General features: G+C 36.7%; 2 pseudogenes; one reads left to right on the top strand and one right to left on the bottom strand.

The window, feature by feature from the left end:
• Positions 1-490: 490 nt before the first annotated feature.
• On the bottom strand, positions 491-8,291 carry LOC123825137 (annotated as a pseudogene).
• On the top strand, positions 1,739-2,830 carry LOC123825256 (annotated as a pseudogene).
• Positions 8,292-13,298: the final 5,007 nt, after the last annotated feature.

Below are 13,298 nucleotides of genomic sequence, written 5' to 3'. Positions count from 1 at the left end.
TGGCTTCCTTTGTAGAAGGTGTGTGAGGAGTGCCACACCTGTCCAAAGTCCTATTGCCCACTATATTCAACTCAAATTAGGCTGAGGGGATTATCCTGAGATCCCCCCTTTAACACTTTTGGACATATTCTGTCCAAACTATTTAGGCAGAAATGAATAACCATAGTACACTTTTAATCCTTGTCTTTTAAAATAAATGGGAAGGGCCACACTCAAACCCAATATCTGGCAGCTAAAAGTTCTCAAATCTGTAAACACGTTCCCCTACATAAACTTACTTTACTTTTTTGCCATATAAACATTTAAATTTGTTTATAATTTGAAAATAATCTACAAATATATGAACAACCAAGAAATGTGAGACAACATGCTCCCATTTCTCAGGTTCAGATAAGGAAGTGGATAGACTGGAAATACTGTTAAGGAACTAACACATATATACCAATACATAAAAACATATGTAAAAACTTTGAAAATCCCCACACCATCTTTAACTTCTTGAAACACAGGCTCTTTGGTCCCATTTTTTGCCAATAGAGCCTGGAGTATTTTCCATGGAACACCTCAATACAACTGCCTCCACACCACTCTTCCCATAGGCATGTGTTGCCTTTGCAGTGGCCTGGTCAGCCTGCTCTTTAACAATCACAGCATGTCCAGATGACTAGCAATAAACCCCATGAGAAGAGGCTAGTGAAGGCTCTTGTGATGTATAGAAATCCTGTGATGTTGAGTTGGTGAAGGATTCCATTCGAGAAACTTACAAGACTTCTCTTCTTCCCACTCCTCTACTTCCTGTTCAAATCTCCATTATCTTACTGAATGTAAAGCTTAAGTTGACCAGATGAGGCTTACAATTCTCCTAGCATCTTCTCTGATTCACTTGGGGCTGCCTCTGCATTGAAGTGGGGTAGCTTGTTGTCAATGTACGTTAGACATTAAGCAATGATATTTCTCCAGCCTCCATAGAATCTCCTTCAAGTTCTTCCCAGAAAGATTCAGTAACAGGGATGTTATTGTACTTGAGCCAGACTTGTCAGGGTTGATTACTGATATAGGTGCAGTAGTGTCTAGCATTTTTTTGTCCTTCATGATCAAGAACTTCACGCAAGTGATAAGGCACTTGACAAAGGAGAGGATCGCAGTACATCTGCTTGATCATCCAGAGGTCATGGTTGATCTGAGAGATACAAACAACTCTTTTCTTAAATATTGTTACACATATCAGGTCCATAGGTTCAAAGTTATGATTAGGTGAATGTTTATACATGACCAGTGTTAAGCCATAATGTTTAAGCTGGTAGTTTGGTTATAACAAATGTTTCATATGGGTATGTGATATTTGATAGTAAATTGTGTCTGAGAGATACCATGAACTCTGAAGTCAGTTTTGGTGTAGTTTATTTTTTTTTCCTTGAAAACTTTGAAGTCGGTATTGTGCTTTTTTTCATTTGCCATTGATAATGACTAGAAAAATATATTGATTTGACAATCCAAGAGATGATGGAGAACTTCAGTGAATGCTACTCAAGTCCAATGATGCAAATGATAGTCAAATGTGAAAATAAAAGTGATTTAGCTGAAGGCACTGGTAGCCTCTTAGCTGAAGGCTATTGGTAGCCTTTGGAGCCAGATTCAGCCTCCTGGAGGAGCTATGTCTCCTGCAGCCTTGGGCATCACCTGTTGTTTCAGGTGCATGCCTCTACATGAGAGGAGATGTGATTGGAATTCCTTATGAATGCTGGAAGGAGGAATGCCAAAGCTGCCTGCCTAAAATTATCCAAAAAAGAGAAATATCTCTAGGGTGGACTTTCTGGTTCTCTTCTTGTTCTACTTGGCTTTAGTGCTGCTTGGTGGTGTTATGATTTACATCTGCTCAAAAACCCATTATCTGAAAGGCCTGGTCAGGGGAGGTGCACAGATATTTTCCAATATAATTCTAGAATGCCTTCAGAGAGCCATGCTAAGTTTGCTCCATTATTTCTTTCACACACAAAACTATACCTTCATTATCCTACACCTCATCTTGAAAGGAAAGGTTTATACTGACTATATCTGGGAAATATTTGGCTACTGTCAAGAGCTGGACATCTCCTTTTGTTACTTTCTTCTGCCCTATCTGCTGCTGATTGTAAACCTGGTGTTTTTCACCATAAGCTGTGTAACTGACCCTGGCACCATAACAAAATAAAACAAATTATTATTCAAGCTTATGAATTCAATGAAATCACGTTCCTAAAGAAATTGATATGCTCTGCTTGTGACTTAAGGAAACTAGCACGATCTGAACACTGCAGTGTATACCAGATGTATGCACTGTTTTGACCATCACTGTATTTGGGTGAACAACTGCATTGGGGCCTGGAATGCCAGGTATTTCCTCATCTACCTCCTGATATTGACAGTGTCAGCTGCCACTATGGCCATTGTGAGCGCTGTGTTTCTGGTCTGGTTGGTGATGTTGTCAGATCTGTACCTGAAGACTTATACTGATGACCTTGGACACTCCCAGGTTATTGACACTGCCATTCTTATTCAGTACCTGTTCCTGACCTTCCCAAGGACTCCCTTTTTGCTAGGCCTTGTCATGGTGCTGAGCTTCCTCCTGGGAGGCTTCCTGTGCTTTGCTCTACACCTGGCTGCCACCAACCAGACTACAAATGAGTGGTACAGAGGTGATCAGGTGGAGTAAGAGCATCACTCTCATGTGGCGGGGTCCCCATCAGCAGAGCCCCCAGTCTACCAGAACATTCACTCCCACAGGCTTTGGAGCAACCTTGAAGAGATTGTTCTACCTGATGCTACACATTATGAGAAAAAGAAGAAATGAGAATGGAAAGAGTGTTACTGCTTTTGAGATATAGAGTACATTTATTTATGCAAAAAAGTGATTTAGAATACGAAGATTAATGGAAGTTTGTTCAGAAGATTTGGATACTGAGCAAGATATTTCTAGTGAAGAGAGTGAAGATGAATTAGAGATAAATGAAGAGTGTATTTTTGGAAAGAATAAAGAATCAAAATGGAGGGAAAATTCAATAAGACAACAAATTAGAAAATGGCCACAGAATATTTTGTGTCAACTTCCATTAGTTTGACCAAATGCAAACAGTGCCAAGGCAGAACTTGAAACTTGGAACTATTATATCACAAATTATATTTTAAACATAACCTCACAATATACAAATAAATACATCAATTCTATCTTGAGCTGGTTTTCATGAAAAAAACATGCTAAACAAATAGACAAAACTGAATCAAAATCATTTTTAGGCCTTAAATCTAGCTGGTTTGTATCACAGCAATTGGCTAAATTTGCAGGATTTATGGGCTACAAATGGTAGTGTGACTGAACTTTTAGAATTACAATATCTTTACAGAAATTTAGATTTATTCATAATTGTATCAGGTTTGGTGAGAAATTTACCTGCTTAGAACACCTGAAAGTGGATAAATTAGCAGCTGTGAGAGTCATTTTCTCAGCATCTGTAGAAAATTGTAAATTATGTTACTCTATGCGACAGAATGTAACAACAGACAAAATGCTACCTGGGTTTAGAGGCAAATGTGGGTTTAAACAGTATATTCCATCCAAGCCCAGTAAATATGGTATAAAATTTTTGCTATGATTGACTCAAAAGTATTTTATACAGAAAATCTTGAAATATATGCTGGTAAGCAGCCCTTACTTAATTAGTAATAACCAGCAGATATAATTAAGAGACTCGCAGAACCCATTTACTCATCAGAACATAGTATTACAGCAGATAACTGGTTCACTGATATAAACCTTATCTCTGACTTGAAAAAGAAATGACTTTCATATTCAGATCCAGTTAATAAGAATAAATCCCAACTACCCCCTGAATTTGTGTCTTCTAAAAATATGCCTAAAAAAATCCAATTTACATCCTTTTGGGGAAGATTACGTACTTGTATCTCATATACCAAAAAATGAGAAAAACATAATTTATGTTTCAAGTATGCATTTTGATGATGCCATAAATTTAGATTCACAAAAGCCTGACATTATAGACTATTACAACCAAATGAAGTCAGGAGTGGGCACTGTGGGCCTAACAACTGGTACATGTAGTGTGCTCAGGAACACCAGAAGATGGCCTGTGGTTATATTCTACATGATTTTGAATATTTCAGGATAAATGCTCAGACTATTCATATGATGAACAGCAATGTGAAAATAAAGTGCAGAATATTTATTAGAAATCTCATAACACAGTTAGTGTCAGAACAGATAAAATATATTAAGAAATCTCTACAGGTGTATGTGAGCCATCACACCTGAAACTTCATCAATTTCAAACACAAATTGAAAGAAAATCTAACGATGACATAGATACAGCTCCCTTGACAAGCAGAAAAAGAAAAAGATGTGTTAGATTCTATGCATCCAAAACAAATCACTTATCAAAATATTTTTGCAAGTGTCGTGAAAAGTATTTATGCCTTTAGCAAAGTGATATTGTTTGTGATGGCTGTTACAAATATTTTGCAAAGCGAACTATTGAAAATTCCAATTAATTAATGTTAAAGACATTTGGAAGTATTTTTTAGCAATATCCATTATTTGAAAAGAAAAATTGTTATTCTTTATGTTTTTATATTTCTGTTTAATAATTTTATATTATAACTGAAAGCAAATAAAAATCATGTACATTATATAAACATTATAAATGCAAATTTGCAATGTTTTATTTTTATTTTTTTGCATTTCAGCTCATTCTAGTAATGCATGTATCTCTCGGATACATGCAACCTATGCTGTAAATTTTTTGACTGTGACCTTCGTGGGGTTAATAATTTGGGTAGTGCTTGCAATCCAATTCTTTAAATCTTGTATATCTTGTTCAATCTCATTCCTCTGCCTCTGAAGACAGTTCTTAAACAAAGTTTATCTCTTCATCTATAACTGTGTGAGGAGTGGGGTGTGCAGACATTTCCATAGAAGACTGGGAGGATGTAAGGGGCTAATTCATTGCTGCAGAAAAGATACTTTCAACATTCTGAGAGGAGCTTTCTTTACTTATACTTTCCTTAGATGTCAGGTCAGGTCAGTATACCGAAGAAAGAAGTAATGTCATGCATGTACCACTTTGAGACATAGAGCTTTCTGGGGCAGGTTTTGTACTAGCAAATTCAATTACATACATTTCTAGATTTTGCTGCAGGACTTCCACTTCTTCCTTCAACTTCCAAATACACTCTCTTATTTTAAGCATACTCTTCATTTCTGTACATGTCCATGTAAATGATCTGAGGAAATGCCAGCTTATTAGGAATTATTTTTTCTGGCTGACCAAGGGATTGATTATTCTCAAATCTTGAGAGTTCAAAATTCAACACTGGGAGTACTTTTGTAAACCAACACTCCTGTCCATACTTCATTGAATGACTAGAAGGAAGCAGCTCAATGTCATCCTCCACCACGGCTCCTTCCAAACATTTGTCTAAGTTGCAATAACTATTTATATGAAGGGGATTCTGGCTGAAGGTCTTACTGTTAAAAAAAGGAATTTCCTTCACTAACCCCTTCAGTGAGGAAAATACCATAGAAAGCTGCACCACTGGATTTTCAGATTTGTTCCTATGATTGCTGTTAGCATGAACAGCCAGCTGAAACACATCCTCTAGCCAATCCAGGAGCTTTCGTGTAAATTCACTCACATCTTGCTGCTGTTCTTTAGGTGATTGGAATGTTCCCTTTATGAGATCAAAGGCTGCTGAAAGGTCAACAAATCTGTGATTTGATCCCATCATCCAAGCAAACAAATATTTAGCCTCCCACATAAACATGATATTTCTCTTTTCTGTGTGACTTGGACAACTCTCAAATACATTCTGTGGAAGACTGTAGCTGACGACAAGTCTTTGAAGTTCAGGCATTTGAAAGAGAGACTGAATAACAGCACTAAACCAACACGTATTGCCAAAATTTTTTATCCCAACTGGCCAAACATCAACTCACCTCCAGTCATTGGGATTGGGGTTTTCTCCCCAGCCTTCATAGTGTTTCTTTTCGAATGTTCAGTTTCTGCAGGGGTTGCCTCGTGTATTCTATTAATGTTTCTCCTACCAGCCTAAAATTTGGGGGACTTCAGTAGACTCAGAGTAATGGCAGCCTGATGATCATCTTTGTTTCCATGAGTAAGGCCTATTACTTTTGCTAATACTTTTTTGTTGGAAGCACTCCCTTCTACTTCAGGTGGTTCTATAGCAATAGCGTCTTGACTGGGCTCCTTAATTCTATTATTAGTGAGAAGACTGACTATCAGAGTGATGTCACTATTGAGCACATTCAAAGCTTCATGAAGGAAAGAAGGGTCCTGAAAACCCAAGATTTCTTCCAGCTGATTTAACAGCATTTGTTGGCTAGAGTCGTGGCAATCAGCTGCTCCAGCCACATTGTCCTGCTGGAGCTCTTCAGCCTTGCCCTAGAGCCACCAGCCCAGCCTTACAGAAGGCCAGGAAAAAGGTCTTCCTGCTACAATCTTGTATCCCCTGGGTTCAGAGCATTGCTGTGACTTTCCCTTGTCTTACTATCAGGGGTGGGGGGGTGGTTGAAGCCACTTCCCTTCTCTGTACCATCAAGCAATTCCCCATCTCTGGTGAAACCTTATTATACAACAAAATTAATGTCTTAATGTAAGAATCTTGAGCCATTTGGCTAACTTTTGGCAGTATAGGTTCAATTGCATGATGGTACAGTAATCTAGGGAACCATTTAGGGGCCATTTTGCCCTGCAATCTAAATTATACATCAGCCAAACACTGTTGCAAAGTAAATCAATTCCTGTAAAATCTGACCCTGTGGGCTCCTTCCAGGAGCCAAAGCATAACAGCTCCTGGTTGTCTGGATGTATAGACCAGTATGTATGAACACAATGAGGCCCCAGGCAAACTGGGAATATACAAACACAGCTGGCATCAACTCCATTATTCTAAACTAGTGCTCGCTGGCAAGTGTCCTGCCAATCAATCCCATGGTGATCCACAAGCAATGGCCTCCCCAAAACTTGGACAGCTCTTTCCTGGACCCTGGTTTACAGCCCCCAAACTCAGGTGATCCTTTTTCCTTCCTGGGGTCTGTTGCCTTTCCAGACCACTTTTCTTTCCACTTGCCAGGCGTGTTTAAGTGATTGACACCTCTAGGGGCTGGGCAGAGAAAAAATCCCAGCAACTAGGAAGCTCCACAGTTCTACTGCTTGGGGGTGGGGCTGGTGAAGGGCAGGGGAAGGTCAGGCTGCTTTGAGCAGCTAGTGCCCCATGTTGGATGCCATTATTGTAGCCAAACAACCAGTGGGGTCCTGCCACTCACTACCAGTAGGCAAAAACTCTGGAGACAGAGTTCGGTATAAAGGAACAGGAATCTTTTATTTAAAGTATATACAGTTTGAAATAATGGCAGGTTTCTGCCTCAAAGTCCATTTCTTCTAAGACATCCCCCACCAAACAACTCTGGCCCCCTCTGCCAGCTCAGTTGAAAGCTGCACCAAAAACCTCTTCCCCCCACCCCAAAGGCACCATTCTTTAAGAAATGTGGGTGGCTTGGCTTTTTTCCTGTAGCTGGCTGGTTCAAGCATCCTTTGTAATCTGTGCATCCAGGTGCCCTACTCACAGTGAGCTGCACTCTCCCTCTGCCAGTGGTGCTTTCTGGTGCACCTGTGTGCTTAGCCAGGCAGGACCTGTGCAACACAGTCCCAGTTGCTAGTGGCACTGTGGCTTCTCATGCAAGGGAAGAGCATGGGGCTCATCATCTGGCTACATGGTTTTCAAGACCAGCACCAACAGGTCCCACTTGTTGGTGTAGTGTGTCCGAGTACCAGCTCTGGCTAGAACGGGTGGAGCAGCAGCAACAGCAGGAACTGCTGTGGCTGACTGGCCCCCACTGGAGGAGCACGTGGGTGGTGGGCAGTGGCTGCTGTGGTGAGAGCTGCTGCGGCTTCCTATTCGGAAGCACGTGTCTTTTCACCTGCCTGTGCTGCTCCCAGACCTCACCAGCCTCGTTACCAGACTAGCTGCCATTGCATTTCAGGCAGGCCCTGGAGCACTCCGGGAATGTTCTGGTACCACGCGGTCCTCAAGGCCCCAAGGCCCAGGAACACCAGCCCCGCAGTGGGGAAAGAGAGGAGGAAAACAGTAGTGCTTCCTCGCACTCTGCTTTTAAAGGCTGCCTCCAGAATACCCTGCATGCTGTAAATAGCTGTGGTCATTGTTCGGGTTGTCTGGTCAATGTACTTTGGTTTGGCAGCCACACTGCAGCTACTGCTCATGTGCAATTCTGGAAGCTTCCCTGCCCCTCCCTCAGTTCCGGTGGGAGGGTTCCCTGTTATATTTCTACCTAGCATTGGTTTTTGGTAGGTATTATTATTATTATTATTATTATTATTAATCATTACTGATGTTTAGTTAGTACTTTTTAGATTAAAAAGAGAGCAGGTCTTTCCTAACAATCAAACATACACAACAATCTTCTCCTTCACTTGTTTCTCTTTCTTCTTTTATAATAGTAATGTATTCACAAGATCTGTTTATTTGGGTTTTTAGTCTTCACATCATTTCTTCAGCTCCATTGTACCTACTTTTATTACTTCTTGTTATCAAGTTTCCTATTTGCCTAGACAAATTTCCAATTTGTCTATTGTAGAAGACTGTGTTTAAAGTGTGAAAAGATTGAAGAACACTGTGTGCAAATCAGTCAATTTCTCTAGATATCCTTGTTTTTCTCATGGAAGTCATTTTAGATAATGCAGTCAGAATTGCTTTTTGGAGATATTTTCAGCTGTCTTGAATCGTATTGTAAAATTTAATCCGAAAAGTACTATAATTGTACAGATTTCTCTCTGCCTTTAAAGAAAAGGGTATCACAATGCAATGAAAATGTTCAAGATTATTTTTGTTTGTTTCTGAGGGAATTTGATATAAAGCTCAATGTTACCACTTCCTACATTTACTTCTTTAAGATTAAATTTCCTTTTCTATAAAAGTAAAAGTGACAATCTGTGAGATTCTTAGAGAAGTTTCTAGAAGAAAGTATCTAAAAGGAAAACATCATATACAACTTATGGATTATAGAAGCCAATAGAAGCCAGTTAGCTTTTCACCTGTATAAACTTAAATAATATTTTTATTAAAGTAATTCACACACAAAATGAATATGGTGATGGAGAATTACATTAATGAATGTAGAAAATGTGGCCTATTGGGACTGAAAAATTTTAATTAAGTAAATTATCGATAAATTGCCAAGGAGGCAACTATTTGGTCTAGATATAAATATGTCACTAATTATCAAATGTTATAGTACTGTAACTTAAACTAATGAGAAACCTCAGTAGAAAGACTTTAATGATATAATTATTCTCTCCAATAAAATAAAAATTAATTTATCTGGTAGTGTGCTAATTGTTATTGATGTAGGATATTGACAGGGCTTAAAAGCTAAGTGTTGAGTCACTTCAGAGAAAACATCTTATGTTCCAGGACTATTTCAAACATACAGAACAGATGATCTTACTATGCTGACAAAAAAAATTAATCTCAAGTTTTCTAACCTTTTTAATTAACAGATTTTATTTTTGAACAGTTTTAGATTTACAAGAAAAAAGATAATGTAGCGAGTTTTTATGTACCCTCTTAACTTTCTTACACAAAGATCTTCCATTATTATCATCTTCTATTAGTGTGATACTTTTGTTATAATTAATAAACCAATTTGATATATTATTGACTAATGACCATGGTTTCCCTAAGGTTTGCTCTTTGTATTGAATGGTTCAATAGGTTCTGACAAATGCATAGTATAATGTGTCCATCACTACAGCATTATACAGAATAATTTCATGACCATGAAGCACTCTGTACTCAATGTATTCATCATCTATTTTCCCCATCCAGAAAATCACGTGAAATATCATTCTTTTTACTGTCTCCATAGTTTCATCTTTTCCAGAATACCATTTGGTGGGAATAATAATTCTTTGCAGACTGTCTTCTTTCACTTATAAATATACATTTAAGAATCTTCCATATCTCTTTTGACTTGAGAGATCATTTCTTGTTATTGTGAGATAGTGTTCTATTATACAAATATCAAAGTTTGTTTATGCATCCACCTATTGAAGGCTATCTTATTGGCTTCTGATTTTTCACAATTATGAGTCAAGACACTATATTTTGTTCAGAGTTTTTTGGATACAGCTTTTCAACTCATTTGCATAAATATATAGGAAAAATATTGCTAAATTGTATGGTAAAAATTGCTTAGCTTTGTGAAAAACTGTCAGACTATTTTTTAAAGTGGCTATGTCATTAGCATTCTCATTAGCAATAAATTCATTGCTCCACATTCTCACCAGCTAATAATTTGGTATTATTAGTTATTTTTTAAAAATTTGCCATTCTGATGAGTACATATTGGTGTCTTATTGTTATTTTAATTTGCATTTTACTAATGATGTATGATGTTCAACATGTTTTCATATGGATATTGGACATCTGTATATCTTGTTTGATGAAGCATCTATTAGAATTTTTTGCCTATATTTGTTTTTTTTAAATGGTTGCATTTAACCAGTTCATTGTATATTTTAGATGTAAGTTCTTCATTAGACATGGTTTGCAAATATTTTCTTGCAGTTTTTGGATTGTCTTTCTATTTCCTTAAAAGTATCTTTTTCAGAAGATGCATCCTTAATTTTAATGAAGTCTAACTTGTCAACTTGTATTTTTCATGGATTTTTCTTTGGTATTATATCTTAAAACCAGTCAGAAAACTTAAGGTCACTTATATTGACTTCAATGTTATCTTCTAGAAGTTGAATAGCTTTGCATTTTACACATAAGTCTGTGATCCATTTTTGTGTTAATTTTTGGAAAAGGTGTTATTGGGTCACAGCCTCCTCTGGAACTCCCTTGGTAGAATCTGAAATTGGCCTGGTCCCCATATTTAGAGTGCAGAGAGACACCAAATAAAAAGGGAGAATGCTTCAGCTTTGTAGGTGGCAGCCTTAATAAGTAAGAGAACTTACTTATGAGGCTTGTCTTGGGTGGCCATAAGACAAACAGTTTTTCACATCTACCTTCCAAGTCTTAAAAGTTTATATAGAAGCTTGAACTGGTTTCAGTCACATACCCAGCCACCATGGTCTTATCACTACATTATTGTATCTCAGCTCTGTCCTTGGCAGATTCTGCTATGGGGAAGATGAGCAGAGCACATATCCAAAGCACAGGGGAGGGATTAGGGAACTTCCACTTGCCTGGTCCAGCTCGCAGGTAAGCCAGTGGTCTTCTTGATGACTTTCCCCAATAGGTGAAAGGTCTATGTTTAGGTTAGTATTTTGGGGTATTTAGAGATCCATTTTTTTCAGCACCATTTGTTTTAAGCCTATTTTTGCCCACTGAGTTTTCTTTGTTCCTTTATAGAAGATAAATTGATTTTATTTGCATGGGTCTATTTTGGAGCTCTCTATTTCATTTAATTGGCCCATCTCAACTTTTTGGGAAGTAAATATTTTCTTTTATTTCTAGTTTTATTGAGATATAGGCATACAACACTATAATAACTTTAAGAAGTACAGCATCATTTTTGACATATAAATTGTGAGATTTATAGGCTTATACTTACTCTGATGCTATGTTGATCACTGTACTTTTACATTAAGCTTTGTAATTGATTTTGCCAGTCCTGGAAATTTGTTCTTTTTCAATGGTATTTGGCTATTTTGAGTCTTTTACCTTTGGATGTAAACCTTAGAAACAGTTTGCCGAGATTGAGATAACTCGTTAGGAGTTTAAGTTTGCATGTATATCAAACTGGGAAGAATTGATATCTTCAAAATACTGAGTCTTCCTATCTATGAACATGTAATAGCTCTCCATTTATTTATATCTTCTTACATTTTTTATTGTTGTTCAGTTACAGTTGCCCCACCTTTTCCCCATTGCTCTCCCTGCCATATATTTTTTCATCATAATGTTAGAGTTTTCTTCATGTAGGTCCTGTATATGTTTTGTTATAGTTATACCTAAGTACTTCACTTCCTTGATACTAATGTATATATTATTCTGTTTTAAATTTCAAATTCAAATAGGTAATGATTGGTATATAGGAAAACAATTGACTTTTATATATTAACCTCATGTCATGCAACCTTGTGATAATTGCTTATAGTTCAAGGAAGTTTTTTCCCTCTGTTCTTTGGGATTTTCTTCATGGATAATCATCTTATCTATGAATAAAGACAATTTTATTTATTTCTTTTAAATCTATATTCCTTTTATTTTTCTTGTTTATACATTAGCTAGACTCCTAGTACAATATTGAATAGGAGAGGTGAAAGGAGATATTGTTACTTCATTTACTGAATTAGGAAAAAGAATACAGTTTCTCACTATGAAATATAATGTTCATTGTAGGACTTTTCTAGATTTTTAAAAACTCAGAAACTTGAGAAAGTTTTTGGCATTCCTAATTTGCCAAGAGTTTTTATCATAAAATTGTGTTGTATTTTGTCAAATGCATTTTCTGCATCTATTGATATAATCATACAGTTTTTCTTTTTTAGCTTTTTAAAAAATGATGGATTATATTACTTTACAATTAAATGTTTAACCAGGTTTGCATGCCTGGAATAATCCTCCTGGGCTGTGGTGTATAATTCTTTTCATATATTGTTAGACTCAATTTGCTAATATTTCATTAAGAAGTTTTTATTCTGTGTTAATGAGATTATTATTAGTAGCTTTCTTCTCTTCTAAGGTCTTTATCTGGTTTTCGATTAATTAAGAAAAAATAAACCCTCCAGATAGAAATGTTTTAAAATATGTTTTCAGGGAATTAATGTCTTTAATCTTGATTATTTTTCATGAAGATAGAAATAAAACACTTTTTCTCAATAATTGTGTGAGACTATTCAAGTTTAAATTCAAAGTATAGGACAAATCTTAAATTATAGGGCACAATCCATCATCTTATGAAGAAGATGTATCCTATCCAAATTATATACTAGGAATACAGGTGTTGTACCCTTAGAAAATTACTCTAATATATTATCAGATTAAAGGGAAAAGCCATAGTGTAATTTTAATAGATTTAGAAAAGATATTGAAAATATCACTCCTAAATATCACTCCTAAATGTTACCACATTTAGGAAACACAGAAAGGTGTATCTTTAATAGGAAAAATCTAAAAACTGAAAACTATTTTCAACAACATTCTATGTGCAGATCCTTTTATGCCTAAAATCAGGAAATAAACATGCCAACAATCATCTC

This window comes from Phyllostomus hastatus, unplaced genomic scaffold (genome assembly GCF_019186645.2).
Source record: "Phyllostomus hastatus isolate PE091 unplaced genomic scaffold, TTU_PhHast_1.1 phas_contig_62, whole genome shotgun sequence".
Lineage (NCBI taxonomy): Eukaryota > Metazoa > Chordata > Mammalia > Chiroptera > Phyllostomidae > Phyllostomus > Phyllostomus hastatus.
The sequence above is the reverse complement of the archived record's forward strand: the minus strand, read 5'-3'. Positions and strand labels throughout refer to the sequence as shown.